Source organism: Urocampus carinirostris, chromosome 11 (assembly GCF_059441175.1).
Source record: "Urocampus carinirostris isolate Australia breed hairy pipefish chromosome 11, RoL_Ucar_1.0, whole genome shotgun sequence".
In the NCBI taxonomy this organism is placed as follows: Eukaryota; Metazoa; Chordata; class Actinopteri; order Syngnathiformes; family Syngnathidae; genus Urocampus; species Urocampus carinirostris.
The window spans coordinates 24,571,015-24,596,536 of NC_142359.1; the positions used below are offsets into that span (position 1 = coordinate 24,571,015).

At 39.9% G+C, this 25,522-nt stretch overlaps 1 protein-coding gene across 3 annotated transcripts in view; it reads left to right on the forward strand.

Annotated features, from left to right (window-relative positions):
- kdm6ba (lysine (K)-specific demethylase 6B, a) overlaps positions 1 to 25,522 on the forward strand; it is a 94,691-nt gene that overhangs the window by 46,033 nt on the left and 23,136 nt on the right. For 2 of the 3 annotated variants that reach the window (XM_088346981.1, XM_088346982.1), the window contains one exon: positions 10,391 to 10,450. The gene's annotated coding sequence lies outside the window, so the exon portion shown is untranslated. Of the gene's footprint in view, positions 1 to 10,390; positions 10,451 to 17,840; positions 18,035 to 25,522 lie in introns of those variants that run through there. The other variant, XM_088346984.1, reaches the window with a different exon arrangement.

A 25,522-nucleotide genomic window follows, 5' to 3' on the forward strand; every position in this document is an offset into this window, starting at 1 on the left:
GGAACGAAACTGCGGTGTGGCCCCACCTTCCCTTTTGTTGCAGTGCAGCCGTTGGCTGGTTGTGCCAGCATATTTTTCATGACTGGAATCCAGTTCTTTATGATCCTCTTTGATCCACGGTACATACTGTACACACATTTGCAACAGTAGCCACGTTTTGGCATGCTGCTAAACACTCCGAGCTCCTCGGTGGGTCATGAAGTGCACTTTGGATTAGCGTTATGAACCTAATTCAGTTATGCGCTTGTCAAAGGGCCAAGGCAGATACGCTTTTTCGACCTAGATGCCTTTAATGGTGAGCATGGGGGGCGTAAATTAACCACGTGTGTAATTAGTCAGCCGGAGGGCGGTGTTAGATGGGAGGGGCACAGGGTCAGTTACATTAGTGCACTGAAAAATGAAAAATTATAGGGGAGGCCTTGTGTTTTTCTCTTCTATGGCCAATCTTAATCTGTTGTCTCTGTTGTACTTTTCTGTTTGAAAGAAATGAAAATAACATTTCAGGAATGGATATTCAAAACAAAAGTGCTTTGAAGAAGATGACGCAAAACATTGTGCTTCATGAAAGTTGTGCCTTTCCTTCAGGTGTTCACATCTTGGCCCCTGGCGCACTATATGAAACGCATCTTATCTTGCTTAGACGAATCTATGACTTTCAATTTATAAGTTGCATCATACATATTCCTTCTCGTACTTGGCATGATCAGCATTTGAGAAACATTTTGCTTTTGTGTGTTTTGTGCCTCGTTGTTCTTTGTAAGCTTCGTTAACGAACATTGTAGTCGTCTTTGCCAAAAAAATGGCTTTTTCTGCGCACAAAGGTAGCGTCATTTTCTTCCCCCTCTTAAGTAGAATCATCATATTTTTTCTATTGAACTAACCTCTTATACGCCCAAAAAATCTCCTTGGACGTCAAATAGCAGCAATAAAGTTGGCGTCATGATCTTCAACTAAACCCACCATTGTTTTCTCCTGCATTTGCTTTCATGCTGAAAACAAGCACAAACTTCCATGATGCAATCTAGAGTTTTTTTTTCGTAAGGTAGCATTGTATTCTGCATGGAAAACTAGCATAATTTTTTTCCTGTGAAACCTAGTGTCATCTTCTAGTTCACATAAACTAGCATTGCCTACCTGTATGCTTGAACAATTAATGCGTGTTAGATTTCACTTACTAATAACAGGTAATGTATTCAGTACATATCAGCCTAATTTATAGGTATCATCTGGCTAAAAATGATCAAAAGTGGTATCAATAGTACTCCAGAACTGAGTACAAGTGCTTGTTTCATTATTCAATTTTGGCGTTTTGTAAATGGTACTGTGGAGCGATTTTATATTCCAGGAAAAAAAGTCTAGAAGAAAACAAGTCAAAACTACGTGAATACAACGGGTATCAATACTTTTTACTATTCTGTGGCTTAAAATGATCAAGAGTGGTATCAATACTACTCCAGAAATGGTTTTATCAGTCCTACAAACAGTGTTATTGAGTATTTTGAATATTTGTTCTTTGTAGAGGATAAAGAACAGAGAATTTTATACTTGCAACGTGATATTTTCATGAAAGGAAGAGATCATATATGAAACCATTCATGATGTTCGTGTTCAAAAAATCCAAAACATTATGAGCACATTATGAATGACTACTAGCGATGGAGTGAAAAGGTTCAAATGAGCACTGCTGAACTGGTGTTACAAGTCTAGCGTGTTGCTTTGTTTTTACACACACACACAAGCCAGCACATGACATACACATGACCCTGACTTCAATCAATGCGGCTGATCAGCTTACGCTAATGCATTAACCTGATTGTCCTTCTCCGACGGATTGACTGCATTTGCACATGACTCCATTTTGTTTGGCCACCTGCAATCATGCTCTGGACTGGTCCCTTAGCCTGTCGCCTTTTGCCAGATGGGATTTCAGTCAGTAAGGCATAGGGTGCAGTTTGGCATTCATATCTTTTGTTACACCCAGGCCTTGCTCCAAAGTCAATTAAATTGCTCAACTACAACTTGAAGTATAAGGATGTTTGTTTTTTAATCAACTTTTAAAAGCATACACTAAATATATGTTCGATAACACCGGAGACAGTCTTTGCCAATAACGAGACGTCTCAGGGCAGACATGCCATCACAAATCATAATTTGGTACTTGACCATAATCTGTTCGGGATGGTTATTCGATTACCAATTTGTTAAATTACTAATCCCGTTTTTCCACTAAAACTTTTTTTTTTATATATTCCAAAATACAAAAAATATTAAAAAATAAGTTCCAAAACCACCATAGAATACCCAAAATATGAGAAACAAATGTATTCCTAAACAATAATTATTAAAATGTGTGGATAATACAGATTAAACAAAATAAAACTAGAATAATTTGAAATAATTTATTGTACCTTTCCAAATGCTTGCGGACTGGATTTTAAATGTTTATCGACACATTTTGCGACTTTAATTATGGCCTATCTTCCAATGTCATCCTCCTTTCTCAATGAAAACTTTGGAGCATGAAAAAAACACTCCTCAGGAAGTCTGTGCTGAAAGCTAACCAACAACTGAAATATTGACATTTCCAGTTGCAGAGGCACATGTGTCCACCAGATGACACCTTTCCTAAATGGTCTTGGTTAGTGTAGCTATTGGCTGCTGTTGAATGGCAAAGACTTTTTTTTTTTACCCAAATTCTCATATTCGGCAATAATTTCTTTCTTTAACTCAATGAGTGTTTTCACTTTTTCTTCTCCTAATCAACTTTCTTGGGACCCATTATTATTTGTAAACAAAGGCAATAGAGAAAACAAATTCTCCATATGTTGTTGGACTGACCATCTCTTGATTATGTCACTCAACTGGGCAAGATTAGCCATGATGCCCGCTCATCAAACCTGGAAACCCATTCAGCTGATTTTGGCTGTATTAGAGTTCCGATTTCTGTTCGAATACCGGCGCAAAATTGACTTAAACTTTTGGGTTGAATACCGATTTGTTAAAAGGTAATAAAAAAACCACTAAATCACAATCAATTCTCAACACTTAAATTTTGCCTGATCTCTTGCCAAATCATGCTAACAGAGTAGCCAAGATGGCTGCTTATCTCACTTGGCCGCATTTTCGGCTGTGTTCGAGTGTTAGTTTTTATTTTTTTGTCATTAGAAATATACCCGCAAAATTGCCTGGAATTTTTTTGTTGAATACTGATTCATTTGAATACCGAGTCGTTCACGTACTGAGGTATCGCTGTACAACTGTGCAAGCGGGCATTACCGCATTTCTGTGCAAAGCGAATCAATCCGCAAAACTATTCAATTTTTAACATTTAGGCATTTTGATTCAAAGTGCCCCATTAAATATGAAAGCACTTAGCTGCTGTCAGCGATTGTGAGAAAAGCGTGGAAGGAGAAAGGAGAGGGCATGTCCCCGACTTCGCCCATCATAAATAAAATGTCAGCAGCGCCAGCGCGTGTTAGCCTGTGCTCAAGCTAGCGTGAAATCTGCTGTGGCTCCACCCCGCCTACTCTGATCTGGCACGCGCTCACTTGTTCTTTGTGGGGTAATTGAGGTGAGTGACCTTTGTCTTGGTCCGGCAGGTGTTGCAGCAAGGATAGCTTGCTCACATATTTGTATGGGACTGTTGATGATTCTCTGTAAGGTTTGGTTTTTGGTTATTATTGTCATTTACCTTATCTATAAACCTTGGAATTTTGTTTTTCAGTCATTCTTATATGACTGTCAGGCAGAGACCAGCCCATGATTTTTTTGGCTGTTAATGATGGTTCTCTGTAAGGGTTGGTTTTTGGCTAATCTATAATTTGGTTCATCTATAACATATGTGTCCAACTCATTGCCCACAGGCCTAATGTGGCCTGTAACTTCATTTTATGTGTCCCATGAGAGCTTAAAATGTCTGAGCGTCTGAAAATAAACGAGTCATGACATTGAAAAATTGACATTTTTTGATGCATTTTTTAAGGAAAATTGTATATTTGGATGGACAAATTTTTTCCCTTAAAACTTTCTTAGATTATTCATTTTGAGAGTGGGTAATTCCATGTATATGCAGACTGCTAATATTTGAGACCAGGATCTGTCTAAAAGAAAAGTGGTCTCAAACAGCCCTAGTGAATAGTACCTTGTTGTAATCTCTCGCAGATAGAAAATGTTTTGTGTTAAAACAGAAAAACTTGAAAAAGAGCTTGAAATGGAGCATCTTCAATGGTCCCTCCTTCTTTCTGCAGGGCCGCCCTCCCCCACCTCAGTGCACAGTAGCAGAGTGCATCTGTGTCATGTCAGCGGGTTCTGGCGTCCCGGAGTAAACCCTCCCCTTCTTCCTCTCTCACATACCGATCTCGCTCACCCCCTCTCTTTCTCTGCCGGCATTTCCCAGCTTCCTGTTAACTTCTCGGGACGCAATGCCGTTTTACTTGCTCGAGTCTCAATATTGCACAGGGAGACTGAAGGGCGATTTATTTATTTACTCTGTTGGAGGTCCCCCCAGAGAAAGGTGAAAAGCAGATTGGGTTCCACCTCATTTCCTTTGCTCTTCGCAGCTGGTCAAGGACAAACACAGCCACAAAGAATTTGTATTAGATACATAAATGTGTATGTGTGAAGATGCAGAGTATTTCCATAGCAACAGTGACGGACTTATGTATGCTTTTTCTTTGCATGTTTTTATATCCATTATATCCGTTTGCGATCGATGTTCAAGTACCGAAACATCTTTTTATACCAATCAAAGTAATGGTGGGCTGTAGAAATGTAAAGGATCAATAATATAATGTAAAGAAATGAAAAACGTTTGCATGAGTTGTGAGTTAAAACACTGATAGCTTGATACTTGGCCATAATCTGTTCTGTATCAGTGTTCAACCTCATAATTGTTCGAATACGAAAACATGGTATTTATTTTTAGATGTTCCTATGCATTCAAATGTACTCAAGATGTAAATATATAAGACATGCACCTAAACAATGATAATTGGATATAAAAACATTTGGATTTTAGTAATTAAACATAACCAAGGTTAAAAATACAACTCTTTGAAATCATTTACTGTACATTTTGGGCAGCTGACCAATAGCAGACACTTGTACATCATTCTCGTATTTGGCAATCATTTCTTTCTTCGACTCAGTGGTTGTTTTCGCTCGTTTTATCCCCCTTTCCACAAACTTTCTTAGGACAAGTGTTTGCCAAAAAATGCAATGGAACACCTAAATGACAATCAACTCACAACATATGTTGTTGGACTGACCATAATCCTCCAAATAATGTTACTGAATACCTAAAATGGCCGCTCGTCTTGGTCAGCCAGGCCTTGGTTCAACTGTTTGGGTTTGTTCGAGTTTCATTTTTTGTACGAATGCTGCAGCAAAATGTACTCATTTTTTGGTCTGACACTGCTAAAAGATGTATGGCAAATACTTGATTGACTATTAGGCATATTCTCAAAATTTCCATTTTTTTGGTGATAGTTTTTTTCATATATAAGGCGCACTGGACTATAAGGCGCAAGTTAATAAAACTACAGTAAGAGCTAGGGTTGGAATATATATAAATAGGTCCCAAAGCAATACAGTTGACAACTGAAAATGTGTTTTATCTTATTAACACACTATTTTTAGTCACTGAACCACGTTTTTTATGTCATTATAAGCCGGCCTGCAAGATTATTGTCCAAAATTATCTGTGGTACAGAAAAAGTTAGGGACCACTGCAACACAGTATTGTATTAGAGACTCTGAAAGTAATTTCAAAGGGCACAAGATTCTGAATTTAAAGAAGGCATAGTGGGAAGTAATTTGGCCATTCTGAGAGATATAAATAAATGCATACCCGCATGTCTACGACATTTGTTGTTGTTTTTTCTCATTTCAACATTCAAATTGGGTACCTGACTAGAAATGGTGTGACAATGAGATAAGATCTATTGCCTTTCATTACTCATTTATGTCCCTAGTGGCCTGGTGTTTAGGAGTTGGCGCTCTTACAACACAATCCGAGTTCAATCCCTTTTGCCTCCATTGTTATGCAATTTGTGGTCACTGATGAATACCAACTAATCAATAATTGCACAAACATGATAATATACCATAATGTATATTTCCAGTTTTGTCCATACATTAGGCACACCAGATTATAGGGGCAATTTGGAGGTGTTGGTACACTTTATAGTGGAGAAAATGTCATTTTGTTGCCCAACAACGCCTCATCCTCCGTTTTTTCTCTTAAAACTTTTCATCATTAAAAAAAAAATCATGCAATAGCAGCTTCTGTTTTCTTATGTCAGAAGAAAAAGAAGCACTGTGAAAAGATTGGGAAAAGGAGCATGGTTGAGAGCATCACGTGGGTAAGCGAGTCAAGGCAAGCCAGGGCAGCCAGCGGCACGGTTGAAGCAAGCCTTCATTCGGAGAAACCGTACCAGTGTTATTCGCTTGCAAAGCCTCGCAGGGTGTCTGTCGCTTAAATGCTTGAGCGCTCGTGATTTGAGCATGACTTTTTCTGCTGTAACTCTTGGTTAGTCATGCCGTCTTTGAGTCAATCTCCAGCACATACTAAGCTATCATGTTGTTTTGTCTTTATTTCTATTAGATTCTGCTAGTGACTGCTAAATCGGCCAGTAATGTAAGCATTCGCATCAGTGCTGCTATCCGCCGTTGTAAACCATTTTATTCTCCCGTGTGTTCGGGGAGACAGAAGGCACGTTATCAGAATAAAGGCTGGGACAATGAGTAGATCCTTTTTTTATTTACAGAATATTCTGGGCTGTGGTGAGCTACAGACAATGGCCATAAAAATTCACAAATGCACTGGAGAAACAACTTCATTCTGTCGTTCACATGCTAAATGGGTGGTCCAGAAGCTGAATCAAAATGAACACTTACATTTAAAGTGGAAAATAAAGCAAAGTCAAGTTAGGGATGTTGTGATGTGGACATATCCACTTTCTTTAAGCCAGTTCTAAGAAGTACTGATATCGGCCACAAAATAAAACAAAACTGAAATATTGGAGCTCAATAGCGACTGACTAAATAAGTAAATCAAGAAGTCATAGTGGCTAAATATATGAATAAACTAGAATGGCTGTTTGCCATTAGAGCTTCACCCGTGTTGACACGTGAAACCCTGTTTGGTGGCTTTTCGCTTTTTGTCAGGGTCATTGGCACATGAGAATTGAAAACCCAAAGACTAAGCGTGAGTTCAGATGGAGAATAAAATCCTAAGATTGCGATATGAACAGCCCAAATATTTAATTGTCTACATACATATTATTATTTCCAAAATGATTAACCTCTAGATACAAAGAATCCAATGAGAAAACAATAGAAAACTGGAGACTGGAAGTTTAAAAGCAGCTATTCAGTCATCCTCTGTTTTTGCTTAAAGAATTCTGAGTCAATAAAACAAAAAGTGCAGAGTTTTTTTTTTGGTTTTTTTTTTTGTTTTTTTTTTTGGAGCATTTTTCGCAACCAGGGTAAGGTACCTGACTGCCCGGAAAAGTTAGTGGTCATATCTAAACTCCTTCCCCTTTTTTTTGAGTGGACACACTAACAAACGGATAAATACTTAGATCCCAAACTAAAACCTTATCACCACCCTTGCTTTGCTTGTGTCTGAAAATCCTAACTATATACAGTGTGCGGTGACCATTTCAATATCATAACTTCACCTCAGCAGCTCTTAGAAATGGCAGCATTTTCGTGGAATTTTCTGAGTTGTCCTCTACCTACTTGGCGAGTTTTATGACCGTGTTGTCGTGGGAAGGTTTGCTACGCAAATAGTTGCGCACCTGAGCACACACGTGCATGACAGTGAGGCCAGCTGTGGCGCCGAAGGCTGAGGCATCTGAACTTTGGTTCAAAGGTCGGGCTGGAATGGGGCTTGTTGGTCTTTGGCCCTCCTGACAGTGGGATTGGTGGAGCTGGGGGACAACTGTATGCGTACCATGATTTTAGAACGCTGTGCAAATAAAACAGTACAGGCATACAAATTTAGAATTATAATGGTCTTTATAATTATTGATAACAGTGTACTGAACTTTATTGACTACAAGATTAAACTTGGCCCTCCAGGACACACATTTAAGAAAAGTTTTGCACCAGAAAAGAGTGCAATGACATTAGCAGTAACTTATTTACAAAATAATGGTAGATAAATACAATATGGATGTATGCATTTCTATTATTTTTGGTGATTTGGAAAGCAGGGCATGTTAATAATCTAGGCGGGAGGAGACAAAATCAAGCATTACACAACACGTTAGCCTGATAATGAAATTGTTATATGTGGCTATATTCTTCAAATGATAAACGATCGCTTATCACTTTCTTTTAAAGGAATGCAGAGAGCAGTTAATTAAAATTGTCTTTAGTGAACAATGTTTACAACTAAATATGTGGCACGCCAGTAGAAATGTCAAAAATCTGAACGTACATTTTTCTATATGCAGACAAGATATATTATATATAATATATACCGTATTTTCCCGACCATCAGGCTCATTGGATAATAAGGTGCTCCCCCCAAAATAGTTTTGTCATATATTTTCCATACATAAGGGGCACCTGACTCTAAGGCGCTATAGTGGGAACGTAAACAAAACAGTCAGATAGTTAAGTCAAACTTATATATAACATTCTGACAGCTTGCAAAAGAAGCCAATGTGTCTCAGACACGTACGGACACCGTGTCTGTACGATGTCACAATTCACTCAAATGTGTCATTACACATATGATTAGGAAGGTTAAACTTTTAGGGTTCGAGAAATGCCAAACATTTCTTGATTTCTATTTTCTTTTTTGCTGACAACCGCGTGGACAGCAAAGTAAGAATTTCGTTGTGCAGGGAAACGTGGTTCTTTTCTGTGCATATGACAATAAACACTTTGAATTGAATTGAATTTAAAAATAGAATCATCACAGAAACATCAAGATCAGTCTGAAACTAGATACTAGGAAAATATAAAGCCGGGCCGCGCACCAAAGTCGTCACGTTCAATAATTATACGCAATCATGGTCCTTTTACATCTGTGAGTGTAGTAAATCAACCGTGTAAACTATTTACACACTCCAAAATACGCAATAATGCCGACAAATAAAAGGAAAAATCCACAGAGACATTGCTTGTTGCTAGCTGTCTGTTTAGCCCCATAATTTACAAATCCAGATTTCTCAATGGGGTAGAGCAACCAAACGTGACATCCACATTCATCTTTTTCAGCCAGTTACACGCTTTGTTTTGCCCCGCTTTAGCCTATGCGAGCCTGTAAATGCTTAAAAGGACCCGTCTCCTTTTACTCCAAATAACTTTAGCCAATAGTGACCGATTTAAATGATGATTGACACATTTGTTAGGAAATGAAACGCCTGTGTGTGTGTGTGTATAATATATATATATATATATATATATATATATATATGCATTCACCGCGGACTACTTTGCCTACGGGGTAAAATATAGTTAGCAGCTGCTTGCATTAGTTGCAAGACCTTGCGACTCAATATTGATCCATATATAAGGCGCACTGTATCAAAAGGCACATGGTCAGCTTTTGAAAAGAATAGTCTTTAAGGTGCGCCTTATAGTCATGAAAATACGGTATTTGTATTTTTTTTTTCACAGTATGGTGTTGAGCCAGCTTGTCCTTTTTAGGGGACCTGTAGCGTCTTTCAAAGGGCAGCATGTACAAGAGGCTCTCTGTCCAGGGGGAGAGGAATCCGCAATAATGTTGCCGGGATTGTCCTCCAGAATGGGCAGAGAGTGTCCCATGATTTTCTGGGTTATGTTGACGACTCTGTGGGGTTTTCCTATTGGTAGCCTTGATAACATATCTGGATAAGTCAGAGCTGCTCAGACGTACAGTGGAAAAAACAAGTTTTAGAGCAACCAATAGCAAATCGGTAAAATAACTTGACGCTAATTATTTAGAAAAGACTCAATGGGAAGATCTGCAAAAATGTTTTCGGCTCTGCTGCGGCTTCACAAGCCTGCAATGTCTTATAGACTGGGTAGAATGCAGGCTGTAACTTTCTGAGCTTAGTTGATGACCCTCTGTGCTCCCAGCATACCACATTCACAAATGTTGACAATTGAAATGTGACAAACCTGTCTGTTATACGGTTACTATGGTGATAGTGGGAATGAGGAGGGCTTTCACATGAAGACAACGGGTGTGTGGGTGTGAACTCTTATCTCAGGTGTCGTATGAGTAAGCAAAGGTGTGTTTTGAGGGCGGGGAAGGACGCCAACAGGCCCACCTGTTCTGTCCAAGCATTGCCACAATAAAAGAATCGCACACCTTTCTACCTTGAACCAAATATGTCAGCCTTCAAAGGAACTTATATTTGGCTTTTATAACCCTCTTATCTTTTTGCAGGAGGCCATGTATGACAGTGACCTAGTGAAATAGCCGACCTACAATACCCATGGTCACGCGGTAAGCTTGCTCTCTTCCTCCTTCGTTGGGTATTAGGTCATATATGCGTTTGACTTTTGACACGTATGACGCAAAATGTGTCGCAACCGGGTTGTGTAATAATCGAGTGTGTAAAGGACGATTGAGAATGGCTCACACATTGAGAGTTGTGAAATCCTTTTTGCAGGTAGGCTCACATTTCATTTATTCCTGTTGAATGTTGTTTTCTTTTATTTTAATCAGTTTAATTACCTTATCCGATATACTGGAATCCCTTACTCCTTCACGCTTGTATATCAGAGGTTGCTGTTGTAAGGTGGACATAGTAGAGGACACCATAAGAACTTTAAAAGGTGAAGTGTGGGTAAAGCCTACACCCTTTTATCAAGTGTGTCTTTTGTCTGTGCTAAATACAGCAATGGTACACACAGAAATGAGAGTGTACCTTCTTAGAACTGTGCTTTTTATAATTCTGAAAATAGTTTTCATGATAAATCGTGAGATGGTACGAGTTGAGTGTGTCGTGGCGTCATTATTGTGTCTGTCAGTTTCTCGATCTCCTCAAAAGACTGACTCACAGACTCTCTCACTTTGGTGCGTGGTCCCACACACCGGCCTCCATATGAGAGGCAGAGAAACGCCATCTGTAGTGCGGTGGACAAACAGTCTCCCACGAGCACACAAGCTGCCTTGCAGACTTCTTTTTTTTAATTTATGAAATCATACACATCTGGCGTTGGCAGGAATTTCTGCTAAGCATATATGTTTATGTCAGAACTGAGCTGTTTTCTTTAATTGGAGACATATCTTGCCCCTCGCCCACCGTGATAGCTGTACAGTTGTCGCCGCCTGCGCCACCCACAAAGTGGGACCTCCACGCACTGGCGTCCTTTCTTGCGGTTTCATATTGTCACCCCTTGCACCACCGTGTGGGGTAGATGCAGTGTGTGTTCCAACATCTGCCAATCATCATCCTTTCATCCCCAGACGATACAATTTTTTTAATACCAGCAACTTTCAGGATACGGTTAATCTTTTTCTTTCTTTATTCCCAGCAGACCCACCCGGTTCAAATCTGCATTACAAAAGGACCATCAAAACATGTTTTGCTTAGATTTTTCTACAAATATGAAACAAAACATGTACACTGTATAATCCACTCTTTTTTTTTTTATTTTTTATTGAAGGACTGCCTCAAAGAGTATATTGTGATAAGATTCTTTATTTTCCTTAATGTCATTAAAAATGTCATACATTCTTGATTTTTAACAAATCAACTGAAATATTGCAAGCCTTTTATAATTTTAATACTGCTGATGACTGCCTAAACAATGGTCCTTAAACTACGGCTCACAGGTCAGATACGGCCCTCTTCCAAAAATAACTCTCGGTGCGCATTTTTGGTTGTAGCAGGATTTAGATTCAGGTCGCTGCGGTGAGTCTACCAGTGATATTGATGACATATGAAAAGGTATTCAGTTTTATCTTATTATCACACTATTTTTAGTCTGTACCAGAGGAAAAAAAAAAATTGTTAAACATTTCAAGTGTCATAATGACAATAAATGTGTCATTTACAATGCTTAGAAAATAATAGAATAATCGTCATTGTAACACAACAAAATTGTCATTTGTCTCTGGTTGCGTGATTAAGAATGTTATGAGATACAATCTAGTGTGTCGCAAGTCATCTATACCACTGGTGGTCAAGGGCTCTGACAACTAACCTGAGCTTGGACAAGAATCCAGATGGTTTATTTGATTGTGGTTCCACTGTTACATAAGCTGCCAAAATATTTGAGTTTTTAGGTATGATAAGTTTTACAGCGTCAGAGAAAACAATGCGAGCTTGAACAGATAATGTTGTGATAAAATGGTGGACGAGACATTGGCGTCATCCAGTCGAAAGGCCGTAGGTGTAGTATGAACTAAATCAAGTACTTCCTGCATATGCAAGTTATTGGGTCAGGTGTATCGACATTTCGTTCTGTGTACTTTGTTACAAAGAATGACAATACAAAGGAAATTATTATTATTATTATTATTATAAATGAACACCAGTGTTTTAATTCGTGGCTTTCCAAATATTATGTTGTATATAATATATGTTGCACTGCTAGGAAGAATAGGCAAATATTTACAAGGTCAGGCTTGGAGTCTGACTTAAATTGTATGTGCACATGAAGAATAGTGCAATAAAAATAGCAGCTACATGTTTCAAAATAAGATTAGAGAAATAAAAAATGAGTATACATTTTCCCATCCATGGGCAAAAGATTCTCGCTAGCGCTTCACCATGAAGTTAAGTTTTAATATTTCTATCTTTTTGTTTGAAGGAGCAGAACTTTTTTACAAATAAATTTAATTTAAATCAAATGATCACTTTTAGTTCTTGGAATTCTGATATGAATTTCAAATCCAGAAAAAGAAGGAACCAGGCGGATTAATTCAATACAGAACGATTTATTGATACATATAATCAATGAGAGAAAGAAAACGCAAAGGACGCTGGCAAAGTAGACCAATGTAAAGGTCACTAGCAAACAAAAACAAAAAGGTTCCCTCTCTAATGATAAGTAATTCGAGGGGATTCCTTTGTACAGAAAATTCTGCTAATACTTTCCCCGAGATCCAACAGTATGATGTTTAGTTGTTCACACCCTCACCTTGAAAGTTGCATCTGGAGTTGTTTCCTTTGTGCTCTAAGGTGTTCCAGCGTAGGAACCGCGTGTCAATGTAATGCCGTCATAGATAGATAGATAGATAGATAGATACTTTATTCATCCCCGAAGGGAAATTCACTTTTCCAGCAGCATCCCTAAGCTGAGAACAATCGAAAATAACTGAGAACAATCGAAAAATAACACGGGAGCTGCTGGAGTGGCTGCCATTCGTGACGGCGCCGGAGAAACGATTCAATTTGAATCATGTACAAACAAACAAACAATTGAATCATGTACAAGAAACGATTCAATCTGAATCATGTACAAACAAACAAACAATTGAATCATGTACAACAAACAAACAAAATATTTATGTTTCAATAAGTGGAGTGTTAATAAAATGGGGGGAAAATAATTTCTGATACTGATATAACCAGGTAAAACTAATTTTAAGTTACCTGTCCAAATGAATGTTGTGCCATCTCACCTTTCCCACTCTCTCTGCTCGCTCCTGAAACTTTATCAAATAGTCCAAAATTTTACCTCATCTTCTCCGCTCACCTCGTCGTCCTCTTCTCCTTCCACTTCGCACTACAGAGACTTTTTAGCTGAGCCGTCTCTTATGACACCATCCCGTCTCTTATGACACCATCCCCTGATCTAGACCAAACTAATGCAAGCAAAAATGCAATGGCAAAGCAAAGCCACTGAGGAGCTAAACGAACATGGAGGTGGTTATGAAGGGTGATATCTTTTATTGCCATTCCCTGCTCTCTGGGCTTCCCAAAAGAATATCACTAGTCATGCAGGCTTGTGTGGTCTGGTGTGCGCGGGTGACATGCAGGCGAGTCCAGGATAAAAGGAGAACAAACTCTTCTCCACATCTCTTTTTGTAGTGGCAGTTAGGTTGGACTGATGTCACGCTTCTTGGGCGTGATTCATTTTTTGGAGAAGCTTTCTCTTGTTATCAGGTGACACTTGAAATTGACATTGGGCCAATTCAGGTGGGCCAATTTATCGGATACAATCTGTATGCAGGAATGTCCCCCAAACAACAGATTTACGAATTATGGGAAATTTATTTCATCAATACATGGCCCGGAATGTTTTAATTACAATCAAAACTTCATGTTATCGGACTTTATTCTAATCTACTGCAGATTTGTGGTGTCTGTGGGAAGACCTGGGTACGTCCAGGAACTGTCCATCACGGGTCATTCCCCCATTCCAAAGGCCTGAGTTCTTTGAACTGGGGTGAAGTGCGAATGTTCAGTTCTGCATGTGTTAACGGAAAAATAAAAGGAGAAAAGGTCGTCCTGACGAAATTCAACTGTACGTAGCCAGATAGTCCAGTGGAAAGGAAAAAATTGGCAGTCTTGAAAAGAAAAAGGGGAATTCTTTTGGGTCCGTGGCCAACATGAAATGGGAGGAAAAGAAGAATGGGGTCGTCGTTGTTGAGCTGGGCTTATTTGCCCTACAACAGTAATGGTAAACCTTCGAAGCGTTCGGTAGTAAACTAAAATACAACAAAACTGTCTTAATCAACAATGACAATCACATCTCAGTTAGGCAAGGGGGCTCACCGTAAATACCACAAAGCGCTACTTATTCATTCAGTATGGTTTGACAATGGACTCTCATGAACCCTCGTGCTCCATGCGCACACTCCATTACTCCTTGCGACAAAACGTCTTCTGTTGTCAATGGGCCACTCGCTGTCATGTGAGCCAACACAACCAAGGAAGCATAAAGCCTTGCTCTAAATCTTCTGCTCACGCTTTTTTTTCTTTTGTCAGCTGGACCAAAAGCGTTATTATGGTTACTATACTATCTTCCCTGCATCAGTCTTCCATTTGCCAAGATTATTTTTCGATGCTGCGCGCTTTGTTCAGACTGATACAAATACTCAATTCTTGAGTTAGCACTGATACCAATATTAATTGCTAATGATGCAACTACTACATAAAGAACCCTCCCAAAGATATGTCATGTTACTGCGGTGATGGCTTGGTACTTGAACATAATCCGTTTGGTATTTGTGTTCAATCAGCGATTTGTTCGAGTACAGATTTATCATATCATTTATCATTTCCTTACACACCATTTTCTTTATATTTTGGAATGTGTAGGAACATATAAGAATGAATAAAAAGGCCTCGTATCAGAAGATAATTTCAGTTCTGGGAGAATTTGGCATTGAAAAATGGATTATGGTTAAGTACCGTAGTATCGGTGTTATCAGTATTTTTGTTAATTAATATTTTGGGTATTTATGGTTGTTTAGTTAAACAGTTCATTCATAGTTTGGTTATTTTAGAATGTGTAGAAACCTATAAAATTCATCCCATGACTTCTAATGGGAAAAAATGTTTCAAGCGCTAACAATTCGGTGTTTGGACAGATTATAGCATCACTATATAAAATAATTTGCGGAAAATTTAAGTAGTCATTTTTTCCAGGCATTTATTGTCTTTTGTTCATGGTGTGGGGTCTTGTATTGGTGGTATTGACTACTTAAAATTTGAGTATAGATGGTTCCTAATCATGTAATCAGCATCCGGGCAACCAGAGTAGTGGCACCCATTGGATAGGTACATACCTATACATTAATACACCTGTATGTTTACATCAGGGGTCTCAAACCCCATTTACCTTGGGGCAATCTGTGCTAGGGTCTGGATGAGGTTGGCTAAATCCACGAAAAAGTTTGAGAGGGGAGGCCTAATCTGTCTCGTCATCATAGTGTGAACCTGGGTGGAGAAGGTATGGATAGTTGGTAGCTAGCCTCAGGAAGAGACCAAGTGCTGTTTATGTTATTACTGGCACTTGGAAGGAATAAAATGGCTGCCCCGACAGGTTACTTTATGTTACCCATACACCCAAAAGAAGGTCAACAGGAAAAACGACAAAGTTTCCTTTATTATTCGTTCTAAAATGATTGTGTTCCAGGTCAACTTCTTTTTATGAATTGTTCAGGACAGACTCTCACATACGGATACGATTTGGGTTTTCGGTCTTCTCTGCTAAGCCTCGATAACTATGTTCGCCAACGATTCCTTACTTTTCTTGCCCAAATAAATAACTATGGCAGGGAGATGAAAAAAATGATACTTTATCCCTTCCTATTTTTTTGGATAGCCGAAACATCATAGTGTTGGACCAATGAGGACTGAGTGGGTTATTTAAAATGTAACCCGATAAGGGTCACCTGTTGAAAAGTGTGGTCCATAATATAATCTGAGTACCATAATATTGCAGGAATGTAACTTGATTACTCTAACTACTTTTTTTTAGATGAGTCAAATACCAAATATGCTAAACAATATAAATAAAATGAAGAAATGCTGTTTAAGATAAATTACCAATGTAACTTTGAAAAAGAAAAGGAGGAAACCAATGGCAGGTAGTTCCTTGTAATCTTACAAAAAAGTTTTTAACCACGTCGTATGGTTTATTAGACAAAAATAAAAACTGTCTCTTATGTGGCAGACGTGCTGTTTTAAAGCACATTAATACGGTGATCATATAGTGGATGATCAAGACATACAATTGACTGTCGTATACAAAAACGAAGACATTTAAATTTACTTGTCCCTGAAGGCATCACTAGAGCGCAACTGCAATATCCAACACTTAAATCGCCTCACAAAACTGCAGGCTAGTGCCAATTTAACAAATTTGTGCTACTTTGAAGGGGAAAAAAAATGGAGACAAAAATAAGTTATTGTACCTCCAACAATGTGAACTTGTACAAACTGCAAGTTATAGATGTTGCAACAATGCATGTGCACGTCGTGTTTAAGCCTCATCTGTCTCTTGAATGTGATTGATATTATCCATCCATCCATTATCTGCACCGCTTATCCTTAGTAGGGTCGCGGGAGTGGTGGAGCCCATCCCAGCTATCTTCGGACAGTGGGCAGGGGACACCCTGAACTGGTTGCCAGCCAGTCGCACAGACAAATCACTCGCTCATTCACACTTAGGGACAATTTGGTTAGGCCAATCAACCTGACATGCATGTTTTTTTTGGAATGTGGGAGGAAACCGGAGCCCCCGGGGGAATCCCACGCAAGCACGGGGAGAACATGCAAACTCCACACAGGAGGTTCGATCTCATGACCCCAGTACTGTGCCGCACACAAGCTAACCACTGCGCTGTGGTGCTGCCCCTGATTGATAGTATGATACACACTATTGTTTTATTGGCACATCACATATATGCAAATAAACTCTCAAACAAAATTCATAATCCTGCAAAGTAATCCTTTTATTTTACTAGATATACCAGTAATTTTATTACGCCCTTTTTTTCTCTAACTGTAACGGAATACATTTACATTTTTTTCTATCCTAGTTACGTTACGCCGTTACATGTATTGAATTTCTCCCCAAGCCTGCCTATGATAACATTAAGCTGACCCATCGAATATGGCCGACTGTCTACACATGGGTATGTGCGTTGATGCCACACGAAAACTATCCATTCCTTTCCATTTCTTTTCATAATTTTTCCACAGTAGTCGTGTATTATATTATTCCGCGTAATGCTGAGTGGGGGCAGTGAAGTGGGAGGGCAGTTCTGGTGCCGCGTGTATCTGCCGCGCCAACGTGCCCAGTCAGGGAATTCCGTGGCCGCGCAGTGACGTCACTGCGTGAGCGCACGAGTGCGTGGCCAGCTCTGTCCCTTTAAAAAGTGAGCCGAGCGCAACCCGATCGCTGCGTGGATCTTGCGCGAAAAAGCCACACGGAGAGCAGCTTCGACGACGACGGAATACAAGACGCCGAACTTTTCCGATTCTTCTTTTCGAAGGATTATATTTTTCTTTCCTGGAATTTATTCTTCGAAGTGTGGATGTACGCGTGCGCCACGGGAGAGGATACACGTTTTCATTTGGAAATTATCGCTGCATTTCTTTTGGCGTTTCTCGCGGAATAATCGGTGAGTTTTTAATGTTTTAAACTCATGTGAGAGAGAGTTATGTCATACACGCTGCTTAGTGGAAGAAAGACTTGTTTGTGAACACACGAAAGAGGATGAGGGGGAGGTTTCGTGGTTTTTTGTTTCTATTTACAAGCATTCCCCACGCGTGCAGGTGAGATTTCTTTTTAATTGTTTTCACTCGCCTCAAGCGTACATGAGCGAGTTTTCATTCATGAATAAAAGCGCCGCGGCGAGCCGAAACGGGAAGCAAAACGTAGTTTCGTAAAAGCGAAAAATGCATGTGTAAGGAGATCTCACACTATTGTGCACGAGTGGGAGTGGGGGGTTGGCCCACGGCAGTCGTATGAAGTGAATAGAGAGCCGCTTACCCCCGCCGACGCAACCACCCACCCGCACCGAGTCAACCCTGATGCACACAAAGAGACGGACTCAAAGGAAGTGATTTGCATCACCTCTCTGTTGGCGGGGGAGGGGCACGGTCTGCCCACCCCCACTGCGAGGACTTTAATCTGGCTTTTGTTGGGGGGAGGGGAGTCTTCGTGACGTCTTCAAACATGCCGCCTGCAAACTTTGCGCGTTTTTACGCAAATGACGCGCAAGAGCGCACCGGACAAACGGGGCTGTAAAGAGCAAGTGTTGTTGTTTGGTTGACTCCTTGAAGTGAGCCGATAGATTAGGGGTCGTAAAGTTCTACAGCAGCCCCCCCTGGAGTGTGTGTGTTGCTCAAACCCACCCCACTTTTCATAAAAGCCTTTGAACGTTCACTTCCGATGTGATCGATTGACATGGAAAAACAGCTTTGATGGTGAGGCTGTAAAAAAATAAGCCCCCCACAAGCACCCACCCACTCGCGTTTATCTTGTGTGTGTTAGATGTGTACCCAAATACTTTAATTGTCTTTTAAAATCCTGTTCGCCCTTTACCCAGGTCAACTGAAATAGCATTAGAATCGTCTTTGTCATTGATAACAACAGAGTGAACGTTCTTGGCAACGAGATTAGACGTAGAACTCCAGGAAAAACATGCCATAAAAGACTTAAAACATTAAATAGGAAAAAAGAATGTCAGGAAAGATGGGCAAATACATACAAGGTCGTTAGTAGTTGTAGACTGGCCAAATTTGGAGTGCGTCAGAAAAATAGTGCAGGGAGAATATCACAAATTTCCTAATTAAGAGTAGGGAAATTGTTACATAACATTTAGCAGCATCATATTTCCAAAATAAGGGTTGAGAAATAAAATGTAAATATACATATTGTATGCTGTCGTGTAAAACTCACTTTTTTAAACCTAAAAATAACTCAAATTTTGGGTGCACGTTGTAAACGAGTTTTTACAGTAGTATATTGCCATATCTGTTCAATGATTGATCCGTCAAGAAATATCACCAATGCAATGGGAATTGAAACTGGGTTATGTTATTAAGTCTCATCTCATTAGCTGCACCGCTTATCCTCAGTAGGATCGCAGGGGTGCTGGAGCCCATCCCAGCAATCATCGAGCAGTGGGCAGGGGACACCCTGAACTGGTTGCCAGCCAATCGCAGGGCACACAGGGACAGACAACTCGCTCGCTCATTCACACCTAGGGACAATTTGGACCGGCCAATCCACCTGAAATGCATGTCTTTGGAATGTGGGAGGAAACCGGAGTGCCCGGAGAAAACCCACACAAGCACGGGGAGAACATACAAACTCCGCACAGGAAGTCCGGTAGCTAGATTTGAACCCACAAAGCGAGGTTCCCAAGACCTTAGAACTGTGCCGCACACGCGCTAACCACTGCGCCGCCGTGCTGCCCATGTTAGTTAGTGAGCTTAACAAATGTTATATTGGTGGAAACAAAGTTGTTCTGGAAGATATACTGAAAGCAAAAAATACAAAATAATAACTCCAAAACGCACAGTGAGGTAAAATGCTCATCTGTGTATCTGATGAATCTTTGAAGGACATAGAATAAATACATAGTAAATTTTACGTTTGTGTATTGCGTTTATAGTTAACATTGTCAAAATAGTTTTAGTCAAGTATTCAATGTTTGTTACTTACAATGCTTTGATTTATTGAGAAAAAGTCAAACATAATTCTGTATCACTTTTGACTTAGAGAGTGCGCATTATACACAAATAAGGCATTTCTATACATAGGCAAGAAAATGTATCGATTTTTTTGGGGGGAGTTCAGAAAGAAGGGAATCGCAATTATCTATGTAGAATTGGAATTGTCTTTGTCATTGATGATAACATGGTCAAGATTGTCTACAACCAGATTAGACACCACATTCCAGGATAAACTTGTTGTAGAATAAAAGGAAAAAAATGTTGGGATACATAAGGCAAATATTTGCAAAGTAATGCAAAATTGTAAGGAACAGTAGTGCAAGGACATTAGCAGCAACATATTTCAAAGAGTCACGAAAAAAATATTTTATTTTATAAGTTTAATATTATTCCATACCTAGGCAAGATATATTATTTATTATTATTATTTTTTTCGGTGTTGTGGGTTGGTTTAGAGGAGGGATAGCCTTGGGAAGAAAGTGTCTGAGCTGTTAGTCCTTGTTTTAAGGGAACTACAGGGAGTGCAGAATTATTAGGCAAATGAGTATTTTGACCACATCATCCTCTTTATGCATGTTGTCTTACTCCAAGCTGTATAGGCTCGAAAGCCTACTACCAATTAAGCATATCAGGTGATGTGCATCTCTGTAATGAGAAGGGGTGTGGTCTAATGACATCAACACCCTATATCAGGTGTGCATAATTATTAGGCAACTTCCTTTCCTTTGGCAAAATGGGTCAGAAGAGGGACTTGACAGGCTCTGAAAAGTCAAAAATAGTGAGATATCTTGCAGAGGGATGCAGCACTCTTAAAATTGCCAAGCTTCTGAAGCGTGATCATCGAACAATCAAGCGTTACATTCAAAATAGTCAACAGGGTCGCAAGAAGCGTGTAGAAAAACCAAGGCGCAAAATAACTGCCCGTGAACTGAGAAAATTTAAGCGTACAACTGCCAAGATGCCACTTGCCACCAGTTTTGCCATATTTCAGAGCTGCAACATCACTGGAGTGCCCAAAAGCACAAGGTGTGCAATACTCAGAGACATGGCCAAGGTAAGAAAGGCTGAAAAACGACCACCACTGAACAAGACACACAAGCTGAAACGTCAAGACTGGGCCAAGAAAAATCTCAAGACGGATTTTTCTAAGGTTTTATGGACTGATGAAATGAGAGTGAGTCTTGATGGGCCAGATGGATGGGCCCGTGGCTGGATCGGTAAAGGGCAGAGAGCTCCAGTCCGCCTCAGACGCCAGCAAGGTGGAGGTGGGGTACTGGTATGGGCTGGTATCATCAAAGATGAGCTTGTGGGGCCTTTTCGGGTTGAGGATGGACTCAAGTTCAACTCCCAGTCCTACTGCCAGTTTCTGGAAGACACCTTCTTCAAGCAGTGGTACAGGAAGAAGTCCGCACCCTTCAAGAAAAACATGATTTTCATGCAGGACAACGCTCCATCACACGCATCCAAGTACTCCACAGCGTGGCTGGCAAGAAAGGGTCTAAAAGAAGAAAAACTAATGACATGGCCTCCTTGTTCACCTGATCCGAACCCCATAGAGAACCTGTGGTCCCTCATCAAATGTGAGATTTACAAGGAGGGAAAACAGTACACCTCTCTGAACAGTGTCTGGGAGGCTGTGGTTGCTGCTGCACGCAATGTTGATCGTGAACAGATCAAAGCACTGACAGAATCCATGGATGGCAGGCTTTTGAGTGTCCTTGCAAAGAAAGGTGGCTATATTGGTCACTGATTTGTTTTTGTTTTGTTTTTGAATGTCAGAAATGTATATTTGTGAATGTTGAGCTGTTATATTGGTTTCCCTGATGAAAATAAATAATTGAAATGGGTATACATTTGTTTTTTGTTAAGTTGCCTAATAATTATGCACAGTAATAGTCACCTGCACACACAGATATCCTCCTAAAATAGCTAAAACTAAAAAAGCCCCACTCCAACTTCCAAAATATTCAGCTTTGATATTAATGAGACTTTTGGGTTCATTAAGAACATGGTTGTTGTTCAATAATAAAATTAATCCTCAAAAATACAACTTGCCTAATAATTCTGCACTCCCTGTAGAAAGATAAGTAAACCGTAGAAAATAAAGTGCACGCTACCATCTTGAAATGTAAAACCTGTTTATTTGTTAAATATTGGACTGCGTTTCATAATAAACGGGTCACTAGGTTCCAATAAAGTGCTTACTCAGCAGTTGCCTGGCAACGGGGAAACAAGTGGCTGTGTATCTCTGCACTTTCGTGGAGACTATAGTTTATTTTTTTTGCCACCCTGTGATTTTCTTGCCCTCTCGACACTGTGGATTGGATGCTACCTTTAAATTAGGAAATAAAGGATATATTAGTGCGTGTATAGGGGAGTAAGAGTCATTTCTGAGCTACAGAGTGATGGCAGGTCTAGAGCAACAAGGCAAACAAGAAAAACAAATTGTTTCGCCGCTCAGACGGCCGGTGGAACGCTCGTGGCGTTGCCTCATAGCTAGTGCCGACACCTCGTCCGGGTCGGGCAAGACAGAGGAAGCTTTCAGCACTCCTCAGGCAGCATTGTGTGGAATTCAGACATGAAGTGAGACTCTGCTTGTATGCGTGTTAAAGCTCCCACAAGACACGATACTTTTGACATCCTTTGAGGACACCGGTTACTGTGAGCCGCTACTTGGAATTAGAGTAGTTTTTGTCAATGGTAACAACATAGTAAACGTTGTTGTCAACAAGATTGGATTCAAGGGGTACTCCAGGAGAAGCATGCCAGAAACTACTTCAAAAGGAGAAACTTAAGAGAAAAAAATGTAATGAAAAATCAGGGAAATATTTATGATTCAGTCTGATGCAATAAAAAATAATGCAAGGGCATTAGCAACATCATTTCCCATCCATTATCTGGGAATCTTATCCTCTCTAGGGAAGCGAAGGCGCTGGAGCCCAGCTAACTTCGGGCAAGGGACAACGTGAACTGGTTGCCAGCCAGTCAGGGGGCACACAGAGAGAGAGACAATGCACTCGCCCATTCATACCTAGGGACAATTTGGACTGGACAATTGACCTGACATACTTGTCTTTGGAATGTGGGAAGAAGACGGAGTGTCCGGAGGAAACCCGCACAGGGAAACTCCACACGGGGTTGCTGCAGTCGCTGAAATTGAACCTTGGACCTTTGCATCGATGGGTGCGCGCTAACCACAAAGCCGCTGTGCTGCAACATAATTGAAAAAAATAGTAGATAAATATGAATACTCATTATCCTCTTCATAGGCAAGAACAATGTATTAATGTATTTCTCTATGATGCACTTCACTGTTCCAGATTCTACAATCTGTTTAGTGGGAATTTGTAAACCCAGGGATTTACAATCTCACCCCCCTTTTTTTAGAATTATATTTGTCTTTTTTGTCATTGCTGACGATGTAGTGCATACTGTTTACAATGAGATACGACTATGTGGCACCCAATCCTGTCAATCATGCCCTAAAAGACAAAACATAGGATAAAAAGGAATGTCAGGATAGTCAATTTTTTATAAGGTAGTACTAGGTTTTAAGTAATTCCAAACAATACTTTACTGAAAAACAGTTCAAGAACATTAGCAGCAACATATTTCCAAAATAAGAGTTGAGAAATGGAATTGAACGCCTGTACTTCGGTCGTATTATTCAAATCTTGGCAAATACCCTCCGTGTAATGGGGGCACGCCAATTTGTGGGGACAAAAATCTGTTGTATTACAACTGTCCGGGATGTTTCCCGTACATCTCCGTATACCTTTGGCTGCCCATGTAGTCAGTTTTACAAAGTGGCTGCTCTTTCAGCTAGTCACAGGAAGTTGAGGGAAATTTTGCTGCCGATGACGACTATGCTTTGTGGAAACTGAGTGAGTCGCCCACGCCTGCTATTTGTGTGTCAGCATTCCGGGCCCCAATTGAGTCACTCCCTTCTGTCTGGCACGTCTTAGTTGTAAAAAAGCACAGAAATGTTGAGTAATAATTTTACCAAGTGGGAGGCCAGCTATTTTTTTTCTTTTTAGAATCATCAGTGTTTTTGTTTCTAAGTGAGTATTTTATTAGTCATGAATGAAAGCAAGGCAAGTCGACTAGGAAGCTGTACAGCTATAACTCTTTACTCAACCTCAATCTGTTGTTGCGAGTACCAAAACATGTTTTTCCCATACTAAGTAATGTTTTTTTATACCTTCTTACACACTCAAAATACCCAAAATAAAACCTGTTCAATGCCAGACACTTGTACACAACTCTCGTATTTAGCAATTATTTCCTTCTTCAACCGGACCGTTTTCCTCTTTTTCTTCTTAATAACTTTTTGGAACCAATTTTTAATAAAAAAAAAAAAGCACACTAAATCACATTCTCAACACGGGTAGTCAGACTGGCCATCTCTCGCCAAATGATCTTAGCCGAGTAGCCAAGATGGCCGGCCACCTGTTCGGCTGTGCTTGTGTGCTCGAGTTCCATTTTTTTCGTTCAAACTCCGAACCCCAAAAAATTACCTCTAATGTTTGGGTCGAATATAGATTTTTTTTTGTCATTGGAGTTTCCAGGTTGCACCTTAATTGTTTTTTTCTGCAACACATGAGAGGTAAAAAAAAAAACTCTATTTTTGTCCATTCGTCTATTGTATAGTTTTTTTTACCATAGATTATAATTTTATTTTTACCATTTAAATCTGGCGGGCTGGATAAATTATGCTGACAGGCCGCGTGTGTCCAGCAGGCTGTAGTTTACCCACCCCCTAGCCTAGAGACATCTCCATTTTTCTTCCCCTTAAAATTAGTGTTGTGCATTCCTACACAGAAAACTGTCACCATCATCGTATACGGTCAAATCAAGCATATTTCTATACAGACGGTCCATCCTTTGTTGTGTGTTCTAGCGACGTTGACATATGTTAATAAAATACTTTTATGTGTGGTTGCTGGTTTAATTCAAACTCCCACGGTTTTTCTGACCTTTCAGTTGAATCCCCTGCCCACCTTCCCTGGCGCACTTTCTTGAACTTTTCAAAAATGGAATTTCCAACTCACCTGATCGTAATGTCAATTTACGGGGGCAGCGCCAAGTCATAAGACATAGCAAGCAGGCAATAATCTGATTTTATACGGAATATTGGATTTTTGGCATAATCTGAATGAACCCTTTGAGATACCTTGACAAACGAATATCTTAATCCATACACATGTGTCTGCAAGTATTCTGATTACAATGGTGACATCATGTCGCAAATAGATGTTTATGCATTTCACTTTTGAAATATAAGATGATTTAATTCATGTTGTTTCCCAAATTCAAGCAAGTACTGTTTTTGTTTGCTCCAAAATGAGCTCCACTGTTGCAACTAGTGTGTTTACAAGGTGTGCTCGTAGGTGGCTTGGCAAATGCATAGACTTGCACTTCATATG